The sequence below is a fragment of the Thalassophryne amazonica genome, chromosome 10, assembly GCF_902500255.1.
Source record: "Thalassophryne amazonica chromosome 10, fThaAma1.1, whole genome shotgun sequence".
NCBI classification, from domain to species: domain Eukaryota; kingdom Metazoa; phylum Chordata; class Actinopteri; order Batrachoidiformes; family Batrachoididae; genus Thalassophryne; species Thalassophryne amazonica.
The window spans coordinates 84516937-84526390 of NC_047112.1; the positions used below are offsets into that span (position 1 = coordinate 84516937).

At 39.5% G+C, this 9454-nt stretch overlaps 1 protein-coding gene across 1 annotated transcript in view; it reads left to right on the top strand.

The window, feature by feature from the left end:
* ralgps2 (Ral GEF with PH domain and SH3 binding motif 2) overlaps nt 1-9454 on the top strand; it is a 286105-nt gene that overhangs the window by 60909 nt on the left and 215742 nt on the right. Inside the window, exon 2 of the mRNA XM_034180398.1 lies at nt 5275-5369. The gene's annotated coding sequence lies outside the window, so the exon portion shown is untranslated. The remainder of the gene's footprint in view (nt 1-5274; nt 5370-9454) is intronic.

Consider the following 9454-nt stretch of genomic DNA (forward strand, 5'->3'; position numbering starts at 1 on the left):
TATCAAGCAGTGCGCACCTGCCCATTTCCGGCGTACACCCTATGTGACCTTGATAAATGCGGCGGGTGAAAACAATCGTAATAATAAACACGCCCATAAATATTCAGACTCCGCTTCAGACACACCCTCATTTTACGACATAGAAGCCAGGAAGACGGCAAAGAAAAAGAACTCCACCAATCACGACGCGTGCCAATAGAGCATCAAAAGCGGCCGTCGTATTAATTGTTTTGTAGCATAATCAAAAAAGTGTTACAGTGGTCCCTCGTTTATCGCGGGAGTTACGTTCTAAAAATTGTCCGCAAAAAGCAAAGTCCGCGACGTAGTCAGTGTTATTTTTTTACAATTATTATAGATGTTTTAAAGCTGTAAAAACCCTGTAAAACCACTTTATACACTTTTCTCAATCAGGCATTAACATTTTCTCACTTTTCTCTCATGTGTAAACACTCTCCAAGTTCAAACCTCAGTATAAAAATAAGATCTAACTGTTTTCAGGCCCAAACATTTGTTTGAGAAATAAAAAGAGTGTTTTCCTATAAATAATTATGATGGCTTTTAGAACTAACAAATTTAATTTTAACGATCAACCTACGAGGTTGGACACAAGAAATTATTAATAGTGACTGACCAGTATTTCACAGTTCCTCTGACCGCGCCTCTGCGTCCTGACGCTGCGCCACTGTTGCGCCTTTTTCCACTCACACCTTGCTGCAGGTGTCTTTTTCCGAGTGACAAACACAGTTAAGAGTAGTTGTTGGCGCTCTTTTTTCTTCTGGGCGAGAAGATTCTTATAAACAGACACTCAGACCACAATGCACTGTAAAAAAAAAAAAAGAAAAAAAAAAAGGCATGCAACATTGGACTAAAAAAATCCGTGAAACGGCGAGGCCGCGAAAGGTGAACCGCGTTATAGCGAGGGACCACTGTATTCTCTTTTCACATGTCAATAATTCTTGACATGTGGATATTTGCTCGCTCAATTAATAAGACACGCCTAATTTTTCAGATTTCTTTATTTTTAAAATGTATTTCTTTATTTATTTTATTGTAACAAACGAATGGAGAAGACAAAACCTGATTGCAGCACAGGGAAGGGAATGACAGCACTACAGTTGTAATTATCAATTCCATTGTCTAAAACGATCACACCACATAAAGTTAAGATCAGCGCTGCTCTGGCTTCAGGCTCGAAGTCTGGAGAAAAAGGCGAGCAGCGCTTTCTTTGCGGTCAGCGCTGTGGCCACAGATCGTGCTCGAGACCAACAATCCCGCAAAAGCGGGATTTGTATTGATTATTATGTACTATAATCAGGAAAGTGTTATTTATGTAACATATGCATTGATTTGTATAATGGCACTGTTTATCATGTTGATCATTTACATTTTTATGTGGATTCCAGTGCTGGTTCATTTTAGTGTATAATTTACACCACCTCTCGACCTGGTGTATATTTTCAGTGCACCGTATGCCGACCACATTGATAAATGCCAAGTAGCGCAGCCGTTTTGGCGTACACCCCATATACACTCAAATATCGCCGTACGCAAAGTTGATACATGAGGCCCAATATGCTGTTCCCTTAACTTTTGCCACTGCTCTTTTCGCCTTACGCCGTATCTCCTTGTACTCCTGGCTACTTTCTTCATCTCTCCGACTATCCTAAAGCGTTTTCGCTAACCTCTTTCTCCTTATGCTTTCCTGTACCTCGTCATTCCACCACCAAGTCTCCTCATCTTCCTTCCACTGTCCAGATGTCACACCCAGTACTTTCCTAGCTGTCTCCCTCACCACATGTACAGGACTTTTCCAGTTGTTCAAACTTGCTTCTCCTCTATCTAGTGCCTCTTTCACCTGCTTACTGAATTTCACACAAGTCTTCCTCCTTCAGTTTCCACCATCTGATCTTTTGTTGAGCTCTCACTTTCCTTCTTCACCTCTAAAGTCTTCTTACAAACCACCATATTATGCTGTCTGGCTACACTCACTCCTGCCACCACCTTACAGTCTCCAATTTCTTTTAGTTTGCATCACTTACAAAGAACGTAGTCCACCTGGATGCATCTTCCTCCACTCTTATGTCACACTGTGCTCCTCCCTTTTCTTAAAGTAGGTATTCACCACAGCCATTTCCATTCTTTTTGCAAAATCAACTGCCATCTGTCCTTCCACATTCCTATGCTTGATACCATATCTACCCATTACTTCCTCATCACCTTCGCCAACATGGCCATTGAACTCTGCTCCTATCACCACCCTTTCATGCTTGGGCGCACTCTCCACCACCTCATCTAATTCTGTCCAAAAATCTTATTTCTCCATCTCGCAACCTCCCTCTGAGGCATATGTGCTGATGATATTCATCATCACCCCTTCAATTTCCAACTTCACACTCATCACCCTGTCAGACTTTCGCTTAACCTCCAACACACTCTTAACGTACTCCTCCTTTAAAATGACCCAACACCATTTCTCTACCTATCCACACCATGATACAACTGGGACCCACTGCCCCTGCTCCTGCTCTTACTTTCCTTCTATTTGGTCTCTTGCACACAAAATATGTCTACCTGTCTCCTCTCCATCGTATCAGCCACCTCTCTCCCTTTTTACTATTCATACTGCCAACATTCAAAGTACCGACTCTTCCTTCCACCCTTCTAGTTTTTATCTTCTCCAGCTGTCTGTGGACACATTTTCCTGTATATTTTAAGAAAATATTGTGTAAGTTTAGAGTAAGTTTTTTTTTTTTTTTTGTACGTTCCCCCTTACATACTGAACACCAAGTGACTCTAAACCATATTAACATGCTTAGTGGAAAAAATGAGCTTATCTGTGAATGTTTTGTTTGTGTGTCATTTGGGAGTGTGGGGGGTAGATGCGTGTAGGTGTATGTTTCTACATGTCTTTGTGTTAGGAAATGTGCTAGCAAATGTATAAAATAGTTGTAGTAAAAATATTTTAATCATACATGTATATTTTACTTGAAAAAAGCTGGCAGAACAATGGGAAATGCAGGCAAATTGGGGGTGTGGTTTGGTCAGAGGGTTTATCAAAGCTGAAAGTGAAATTTGCAAAAATAAAAATTATGCGGGCTGATTTCGGCATGCGGGCGGGGATGATAAACTAATGTTTTGTTTTGTTTTTTATGGGGCCTTACCTATGTCCGCATGTGATGTCTGTGTGATGTCTTGTAAATCACTCCACAGGTGTTATCAGGTTACAAAATAGCATTTTCAGTTTTAGAAGTGTTTATTTCCTGGTAGCTTTTACATAATGTATGAGAAACATATTAGATTTACACAGAAACGCAGCAGTTTTGGAGTGAATTCCACCATGTTGATTAAACAGCCAGAGAAATACCAGCCAGTAATGTCACAGCGCCTCTCTACTCTGATTGGCTGCCCCCCCCCCCCCCCCCCCCCCGCAAAAAAAAAGAAGCAGATTTGCGTGATTCATTGCATAAAAGTAGGAAACAGGATGTGACTTTTTGACCTCTTAAAATAGGTAAAGGTTAGTTATCTTTGAACTTGTCCAAGGGCTGTGTCCCAAGAATGTTCCCTGTGAATTTGGAGACCCTGGCAGTAATAGGACTGGACTTCTATGCACAGACAGATGCAAAGCCTTTGCAATACCTGATGGCCATATTGTGATGGCCTCAGGTAATAATAATTCTTATTGTTAAAATAATACGGAATTCATAATATGATTAGCACGTTTCACGATGCATTGTTACAGCTTGAAGTGAAAGAATGTTTAGATTTGTCTGCAAAGATTTGAACAGCACTGTTGCCCATTAAAAAATTTCAATTCACTGTTTGTGCCTCATAAGCTTTGTTCCACACCTACCCTGATGAGAGCCAGGAGGACATGGGAACACCTAAGGAGTACCTAACGGCTGACACCAAAGCTGTCTCCCATCAAGCAGTTTCTCTCCTCTGAGTCCCACACAGCCAGACACAGGACTCCATCCACAAGTGTTGTGAGACACCTACTGGCTAATATGTGCCATGTAACAAATCGCCAAGATACATGTAGATACTACAAGATTTGGTGCATTTACCTGTTGGAGTGTATCAGAGGTGGTGGCCAAGTGGTTAAAGGACTTGGTTTTAGTGCAGAAGGTTCCCGGTTCAAACCCCACCCCTGCCACAATTCTCCATGTAATGTAGAGTTGTCAGGAAAGGCATCCGGCGTAAAACGTGCCAGTTCACCATTCAGATCCATCTTGAATTTGCTGTGGCGACCCTTAGTGAAAACAAGGAAGCAGCCGAAGGGACTTACTTTTTACCTGTTGGTGTGTGTCATTTTTTTTTTCTCCATTCACATTTGACTTTGTGAATCTGCCCCAAATAGTTTGTGGCATAATGCAATCAGCTGAATCACTCACTCCATAAATCAGTGAACAATTGCAAATTGCAAAACGGGGTTGGAATTTTCTTTTGAACCAGCTCTATTGTAGATATTGTCAGTTTGTGCTCACAAACCTTTCTCCATGTTGGTTGACAGCACTAATAATGGTGTTGGCTGTTGTTACACAGACCGTGTGCACATTGCGATCTGAAGCGCAGGCTGCAAACTAAAACGGTACCACATAAATACCGTGGTCCATCCTCAAATGGTGTTCCAGCAAGCCTTATTTTTGTGGGTACCACACACTAACTTCCCATGCATGATGCGTGCTGCATGCCTGTGCTGCACCTAGATTAACAATCAGCATCAAAAAATTAATTTTTTTACTTAGTTATTTGTTTATATTAGGAAAATTATAATGAAGCGGTCATTTTTTTTCATCACCACAACAATTACATCCTATCTTGTAAGTTTAGAGTATTAGCACTGTATGGAATGGAATACTTCACATTATGCACATTTTTCTAAAATAATGTGTGCAATGACAGATATTACTGCCTCACTCTGCTGGCAGTTACTGTTCTTGCAGTATTTTTTTTTTCTTTTGTCCATCCAAAGAAAAGTCAGTATTTTAGGTTTATATGCTCTGGGGAGCGTTTTCAAACAGCATTGGTGTAGAGTGGCAAAAACTCAGAACTAGTGTGGATCGAAGGCTAAAACAAATCGATAATTAGTTGTTTTGCTTTGAAAATGTTGCATTGTGGATGGGGTGGGCGCACAGGTCTGTCTGAATGTCCAGTCTATTTAATTGCTCTGCTTTTATCAATGAGATCAGCTGTTGTTTTTCTTGGTTGTTTTACGGTAGTGTGGTTTTCCTCTTTGTCATTTCTATTTGTGTCCTTTTCACTTCTCTCATACAGGCAGCTGGAGCTGGTCTGAGGAAAAGCTGTAATCCACTGAAGGCAAATCAGAACAAACCTCTTGTCCAGAATGATGTACATCTGACATAAAGCTAGTAAGTATGACTGTGAACGTGGAGACGACTTACTCCTAGAGGTATCATGCCAGCACTGATGCATCCATGTCCTCTTTGCATCTATGTCTGTCGCTATCATAATTGACTCATCGTTTGAAATACAGATGACAAAATTATTAACCCCCTTGAAATTTAAAGTTTTCTTCAAAATTTTCCAAAATGATTTTTTGTTCCCCACAGAGCAAGGAATTCTCAACACATTTCTAAACATCCTAGTTTTATTTTGGATGCTTACATTATTTTACTTTGCACACAGAAACAGTTATTTCAAGTTTATTTCCAAAATCAAAAATTGCCAAGGTCAAAATTATTAGCCCCCCTTGAGAACTGACCTTTTTGTTGAACCATAGTTCACCACTGTTGTACAATGATGTGCTTTAACTTTGTAATGCTCAGTGCTTGTAAATCAATTCAAAACTGATGCTTATCTTCTTATCACCTGTTCCAGCTACTACACTCAGGGGGCGGTAAAGGACAGTAAAAGCTAAGACACACACACACACTCACCTGGATCCTATCCAGCAGTGATGGGGCGTGAGTATGGAGCTAAATCCAGGCCAGAAGTTTTGTAATCTGAAAATAAGAAAAGATTGGAAAAAAAAATTTGAAACTGAAAATTCAGTGTTTGTTCTTGAATTTTATAATCATTTAAAAAGTATTATAAAAATAAGTGTAAGATATATATTTTTCAGTTTAAATCAATTTTCATTCTCTCTATTTTCTTTCACGCGCCAGCCGCGTAGTAAATAAACGATGGAGACGGGAGCAGAGACATGATCAAAGTACCCACGTTTCCTGAAAGCAACATCATGTGAGGACTGATTGCTCTGCTGTCACTCACAATTCCACGCCCCTCTCAATCAAAGCCACGCCCTTCCACGCGAGAACGGGGCCAAAAGTTTGAAACTGAAAAAAAAAAAAAGATCTGAAAGTGAAAAAAAGATCTGAAGGTGACAAAAGCTGAAAAAGAGCTGAATCAAAAATATATTTAAACTGAAAAATATATATATTACACTTATTTTTATTTTAATAATACTTTTTAAATGATTATAAAATTCAAGAACAAACATTAAATTTTCAGTTCAAAAATTTATTTTTTCAATCTTTTTTTATTTTCAAATTACAAAACTTTTGGCCTGGATTTAGCTCCATATGTGAGGCGGGGTACACCCTTGACAGGATGCCAGTCTGTCCCAGGGTCACATAGAGATGAACAAACACGTTAACACCCATACGCAGACCTACGGACAATTTAAAGTTTCCAATCCACCTAACCTGCATGTCTTTAAATGTGGGAGGAAGCCGGAGCACCCGGAGGGAACCCACGCAAACACGGAGAGAACATGCAAACTCCACACAGAAAGGTCACAGGTTGGAATCGATCCCATGAAAATTAGGTAAGGTATGTCTTCTATCAATCAATCAATCAATTTTTTTTTTATATAGCGCCAAATCACAACAAACAGTTGCCCCAAGGCGCTTTATATTGTAAGGCAAGGCCATACAATAATGATGTAAAACCCCAACGGTCAAAACGACCCCCTGTGAGCAAGCACTTGGCTACAGTGGGAAGGAAAAACTCCCTTTTAACAGGAAGAAACCTCCAGCAGAACCAGGCTCAGGGAGGGGCAGTCTTCTGCTGGGACTGGTTGGGGCTGAGGGAGAGAACCAGGAAAAAGACATGCTGTGGAGGGGAGCAGAGATCGATCACTAATGATTAAATGCAGAGTGGTGCATACAGAGCAAAAAGAGAAAGAAACAGTGCATCATGGGAACCCCCCAGCAGTCTACGTCTATAGCAGCATAACTAAGGGATGGTTCAGGGTCACCTGATCCAGCCCTAACTATAAGCTTTAGCAAAAAGGAAAGTTTTAAGCCTAATCTTAAAAGTAGAGTGGGTGTCTGTCTCCCTGATCTGAATTGGGAGCTGGTTCCACAGGAACCAGCTCCCATATATTTTTCTATAATAAATTCCAGTTCTAAGGTAGAATTCTACTAGTGTATACTAGGTATATCTTTAAAAAAAAAGAAGAAAAAAGAGTAGAATAGAGTAGGGTAGAGCCACTTAGGTGCCTGGTCTTGAGAACCAGGGATGGTAGGTTGAAAAGTTTTTTTTTTTATCCCATAGGAACTCTCCCTACCCACCTAAGCGGCTCAAGAAAATGGACAGCATGTGTATGTAACTGATATTTACACAATCAGGGTAATAAACAACATATACAACAAATATAGTTACCTCATAATATTATAGGAATTAGCTTCTAAAATCTAAATATTCATACAGGACAAGATTGTAGTATATGTGTACCTAGTCTGTAGACTTGTAGTAAAATTACATTAAATTATAGCTAGTTGGCTAAGCTATAAATGATTATTTTATTATAGAAACAGAAGCTATGATCTAATATGTTTTAGGTATCTAACATGAAACCTGTTAAATTACTATAGGAAGACAAAATACATACTATATACTATCTAATGGAAACCCCAAACTTAGATACTATCTGTTGATATCTATTAAAGAACCCATTAACTGAAGAATCATTAAAAATCTACACCATGTAAAATAAAAATGTAACTCTCAAAAGTAAGCTAACTATAGCTAGATTAGCTGCAGTTAAATTAGCCAACTGTACCCTGCTAGCCAACAAGGCCAAACAAAGCTGACAACTAGCGTATAAAGTATAATAGCATGGTATAACCAGTGGTGGGCACAGATAACCAAAAATTAACTTCGATAACTGATAATCAGATAACTGAAAAGTTATCTTCAATAAAGCATAAACCACCCAAACATGTATCGGAAGTTACAGGTAACCGAGTATTGTCTCCGGTACACTTGCAACTACTAACAAGCTGATTTTGAGTTTTAAGACTACGATCGCTTCTCAAAGAATCAAAAGCAACAACAGACCCAAACAATGAGTCAGCACTTCTGTCTTTGAGCGTCCTGCCCCCTGCTGGAGGCGCAAGTTTACTACATGGCTTCCAGTACAGAAGCAACAGAGAAGAGCCACAAAGCTCAACTCTACTCAATTGGTCTTGGAAAATAAAGCAATGCGGCATTATGGTTTGGTGTATAAATAAAATGAATACTGATAGAATAACTCCATTAATGTCAATTCTGTCATTTGTGCAAAGTTAAGATATAACATATATCTTTTAATTTTGAATAATGCACTAATTCTGAAGTTTTGCAACAAACACAAACAGATGGCATTCTGGGTAAAACCTGCCTCTGCTAACACTGATTGGTTGATTCATTCTATGTAAACCAACACGTTAATGTGAGGTGTGTCGTGTGTTGGTGTTTACAGATAAATGTGCTTTTGTAAAATATGCCATTTTTATTTGTTAAAAAAAGGCATTTTCCAAAAAAAAAAAAAAGCCAAGTTGTAATTAGATAACTGTCTGATATAACCGGTGTCAAAATAAATAGAACACTGCCATGATCCACTGGTGCCAGTGCGAGTTTTGGCCCTTTTTCAGGTGATTTTTTTCATTCATGCGAGAATATTTTGGATTGCACAGAGTTTCAGGTTAATTGCGCGTCCTGCATCGTTTAGTATACATGAACTAACGAGCTGCGTTTAACATCTCACGACCACCTCCTGATCGGCGATCGTATGGTCAGATGGAAATCAAACCTGTTTGATATTGTGGTCGGCCGTTGTGAGGGTATCCCGCATCTCGCACTGTGCGTGTGCAAACACCGCAGACCTGTCTTGTAATTTTATTTTATTTTATTTTTTTTAAACTTTGATGTCTTCCATCTAGAGTTTTTGTAAATTAAGTTTGGAAAAAAAGCTTCTGTTCATGTTTTGCTTCTGGAAACACGACTCCGTGTGGTTTTTGAACGTACAATGTGTGTGAGAACATAAATCGTGCGCTCTGAACTTTTACACTGTGCGGTTCTGTGGTACAGTTTGAGCTGGAACCGAGTACAGTGATTGAAAATATCATAGTGTCTGCCCAGCTTCAGTTTGAATACTGCCATGAACACTACTGGCCAGTAGATGGCAGTAGAGACCTTGAAAACTTGCCAAAACAAAATTCCAGATAAC